Genomic DNA, 5,000 nt, shown 5'->3' with positions numbered 1-5,000 from the left:
AGCAGTAGTGGTAGCGGTAGTGGTAGTGGTAGTGGTAATTGTTGTAGTAGTAGTAGCAGTAGTAGTAGCAGTAGTGGTAGTGGCAGTGGTAGTAGTAGTAGTAGTAGTAGTGGTGGTGGTGGTGGTGGTGGTGGTTGTGGCGGTGGTGGTGGTAGCCGTAGCGGTAGCGGTAGTGGTAGTGGTAGTGGTAGTAGTAGTGGTAGTGGTAGTGGTAGCAATATCAGTATCGGTAATCCGGAGGAATGTGATTTTGAAGGTCTCGACCCAGCAGAACCATACTATGAAGGGACTGACCCTTGAGTTGGACGTGATCTACTGACGCAGTCTTTGTTGAAGTGTTGCACACCGACGTATCCAGCATTCTCTCCCTTGGATTGGGCTTCCAACAACCAATGGGCGACGTGGACTTCTACCCCAACAGTGGATGAGAACAGCCGGTCTGTGATCATACTGTATTTACCAAGTTGGTGCACACAGCGTGGAATGCAGCCACGATAGGCTATTATGGTAAGTACACCGTCGAGTTTTCCCCCTGTGTTTTCATTAAAAGGAGATTCGTTACTTGCAATTTTATATTGAATTATAAGGTTGAACTCATATACTTACCTTTGTTTGATATCCAATAGGTGATGTCTGTTTTTGTGCTGGTGTGGGGTTAAAGATTCATTCATTCATCGTCCTCTCAATGGATCAAATTAAGCAAATATAACAAAGATTATATTAGTACAATTTAGTGATATACCATTGGCATTTAATATTTGTTTGTGTCACTAAGTAAACTTGTTGCATATTTCAGTATGCAAAAGTATTTAAAGTGAAATACCCCACAAAAGCTATGTTAAATTAACAAAACGTTAATATTCAAAATGTTACATATCAAGCAATGTTCCTTCTGCTCCAGCATTTACATATCACATCTTGGAGGGTGCTCTTCGCTCTATAATCGTTTGGAAGAAATGCATATGTGACCATTCCCTCCAGCTGTATTACATACACAGCTCTGTGAAAGTGTCACCGAACCCGTATTTTGCAGATGGCTGTATAATTGTAATTTACACCAAAAAAAATGTTGTTTCGCTTATAGGAGCAGAAGCTGTCATTGGTTGTAGTCACATGCACGCTGTGTATTTGTTCACGGAATTCATCAACTCCCCGTGTCCGTTTCAGGCGTACCAGTGCAGAAGTGGCCAAGAATTCACCGATGGACACTGTCTCCGTTGCTATGGAAACCAGTACTCGAGAATGGGGTAGCACGTCGACAAGCACCAGGGCAGAGGATCGCTCTACCTTCAGACAGAAAGCTCGAGCACGTACTGCAGTGAGTCGTCACTTGTCTCCCTTTACTTTGTTTAGTCCCAGTTACAATATTTGTTTCGCATATGGGTGAGGCCGTTGAAGTAACGTGTCCTTATTATATACTTGAATGATATCTGACCTGGTGCTTATAAAACAGTCTACACTCCAAACTCTTAATAGAAGCAAGGAAATGGTTTATTTAACGACGCACTCAACACATTTTATTTACGGTTATATGGCGTCGGACATATGGTTAAGGACCACACAGATATTGAGAGGAAACCCGCTGTCGCCACTTCATGGGCTACTCTTTTAGATTAGCAGCAAGGGATCTTTTATATGCACCATCCCATAGACACGGTAGCACATACCACGGCCTTTGGTGTACCAGTAGTGGTGCACTGGCTGGAGCAGGAAATAGTCCAATGGGCCCACTGACGGAGATCGATCCCAAACCGACCGTGCATCAAGCGAACGCTTTACCACTGGGCTACGTCTCGCCCCAGACTCTTAATAGAGTGTGGGACTTTAACGCCATGGTAACACCATGGAAATTAACTATGTATATTTCATATCATCAGAGATTAGAGTCTAGACAATAAGCATTGGCCCTGGTATCATTGTATTGGAAATTATTCATGAATGTATTCTGACCCGATGTTTCGCGCATGGGTTTTACTATGATTATGCTGCGCATTAATTGTAGTGATTCAGGTTTATTTAAAATTTCGGTCATAGGTATTTATCGTATTTTTTACTTTTGTAAATTATTAATAAATATTTTGAATGAATATATCAACATGCTTTTTACTTGCTTCTGAAAATGCCCATGTATGAGACATTAAACGGAGAGTAATAACATTGAAATGGATTGTGAGCTTTTTAAGTATTTTCTGTATTTACTGGACATTTTAAAGTAGTAGTAAGCTATACTATGAAGGCCTATTTTCACACATTTATTAAGGCTTAGCGACAGCATCGAGAGCCAACACCTTAAGTCTAATTAGCCATAAACAAAACCAGCCACTGCGATAAACCAACTGATGAAGTATGTCACTATATAGGTGTAAACTATGTATCCATTAACGTAACCATGCTTTTATATTGGGAGCAAGATGTCTTTAATTGGGGGGGGGGGGGGGGGGCAGGCACCTACATGAAAGGCAGACGTTTGGCTATTGGATGTCAAACATTTGGTAATTCTAAGGAAACCTGCTAAATTTGTCCTAATGCAGCAAGGAATCTTTTATATGCACTTTCCCACAGACAGGAAAGCACATACCACGGCCTTTGACCAGCTGTGGTGCACTAGTTGGAATGAGAACCAAAAAAAAAAACCCAATCAGGTGTATGGATCCACCGAGGTGATTCGATCCTGCGACTTAAGCACTTGAAGCGAGCACTTAACCCACTGAGCTAAATCCGGCCCCTAAATAGACTTAAAGAGGAAACTATCTACATGTTTCCATTAATAGTAATGGATGTTGTACAAGTTCCATCCCACATACCACGGCCTGTCGTGGTGAACTAGCTAGAAGGAGAAATATCCCAATGGGCCTACCGACGGGGGTCAATCCCGGACCAATCATGTATCAAGCGAGCGCTTTAAATAACACTGGGCTACCTCCGGCCCGAATCGGAAAAATGTAGCTACCTTAGAAACTAAGCTCTGTTTTGTTGTGTTTACGTATTTAGGTCTAACACAATAGTAAACGCACACAGCACACTGTCACACCTGATGACGTCGAGGAAGGACCTAACCAATGTGACGGGGATCACAGTCAGCTATGACGAAACCAACAACATCCTGGTCAGCTGGATCTACCCGGACGACTGGAAGATATACGGTGCATCAGTATTTGAGGGAGAAACTCAGAAAACGTAAGTTTAAAAATATCTTTTTAGTTACTAGCAAGTTTCAAATAGTAATACAATCTATATACGTTTTTTTTTTTTTGCCTTCCTGCTTAACCACCTTCCTGCGTGCATGTCTGCCTGTCTGCTTGTTTGTCCGTCTGTCTGCGCCTCTGTCCTTCTCTCCCTCCATCTGTTTAATGGCCAAACTCACCTATATCCAATCTTCCAATGTGATTAAAATCAGCTCCATTGGTCTATATCTACAGAGTAGAGCTGATTTTAGTCAGATTGTTCCACCTTCCTGCATAGGCCCTACTTATCTACATCTGCCTGCCCACCTGCTCGCTTGCTTGACGTACCTTTTAGCATAAAACGGAAGATGTGTTTGTCCAAGGGAACTCACTCTGGTTAGCCTTCCACCACTGAAATGAGTTGTTATTATTTCAAGCAGTGTTCAAAATAATATATGAAACCAATAGCAATAAAGAAAACTGTACCCCAGGGTGTGTTTTTTATATAACTGAATAAATAAATATGTTTGTAAAAAAAAAAATATATATATATATATATATATATATATATATATATATATATATATATATATATATAATAATTTTTCGCCTACAGATGGAACTTGAGATAACAAAACTAAGCTACATAACATAAATGCTTTCATCAAATCCACCAATAATAGTTGAGCTGTTTAATAAAGAATTGGGGTTATTGTACATGTAGAATACAGTCCGGGTTATTAGGTTTAGACTGTCCGAATCGAGTGCTAGGTGTCAAAATTAGTGTTTGTATTTGCTGGGTCTGGCGGAAATGTGTTTTTAAAACCAAACAAATGTTATTTAATTGCTTTTTCAGAACAACGTTCTGTGGATATGGAAAGGATGTTGCGTCTCACTCTCATTCGGAGCTCCCTGTTACTGGACAGTGTTAAACAACAAAATGTCGGCAGTGTGGAAATATTAATAATAAATTACCCTGTGATGTTTTGTTCAAATGTTTTGCAACTAAATGTAATGCTCCTAATTATGTACAATACCTAAGTCAAACACAGCATTTTGTGTTAATGGCTGTTTGCTTTTCTGTAAGAAATTGATCTACATTTGAACAGTAGTATCCATGACAGTCAAACATCATACATAAAAATCCATTACAGTTGTCATGTCTATTATCATTCAACATGTGATGCCTTTATAACTGTCTACTTTTACCGTCCGATCCAGGGACTGTTACAATATTTTGTGATTGGCTGGAACATGAAAAAAAGACCGGGATATGAAAGAGGGTTGGAGTATGTGCTGTCTGTAATGTTTGTTGGAATATGACCGAGGAACAACGTTGGTAGAGTGCAATTCTCTTCCAAACTTCAAAAAGCGCGGAGACAGGCCCCTGCTAGTTTATTTTGCACAAGTCTAGAAATCACAATGCAAAAAACATTATCAAGATAAACACACCGTAAAAAGATTTACAAATTGATTTGCAAGCATTTTGAAATGCATCAGTCCATTTGAAAGTTATAACATTAATAATTAACTTCTGTGTCAAACTAAATCAAAACAAAATTAACTAAGTATTTTGATGAAAACCAAAATAAATATATTTGCTGATGATCGCTATAGGACAAAATACACTCTATCGATGTTTTAACAGTGATTTGGATGTATGACAGAACAGAACAGAACAGAACTTTATTTACTCTCAGGCCGTAAACCACGGCATATGAGGTACATAATACAATTATACATATATTTTGACAAGATGGCAAACGTATAAGTATTTCACATAAATAAATAAATAAATAATAAATAAACAAATATATATATTTATACATACATACA

The sequence above is a fragment of the Gigantopelta aegis genome, chromosome 6, assembly GCF_016097555.1.
Source record: "Gigantopelta aegis isolate Gae_Host chromosome 6, Gae_host_genome, whole genome shotgun sequence".
Taxonomy (NCBI): domain Eukaryota; kingdom Metazoa; phylum Mollusca; class Gastropoda; order Neomphalida; family Peltospiridae; genus Gigantopelta; species Gigantopelta aegis.
This window is presented reverse-complemented; position numbering follows the sequence as displayed.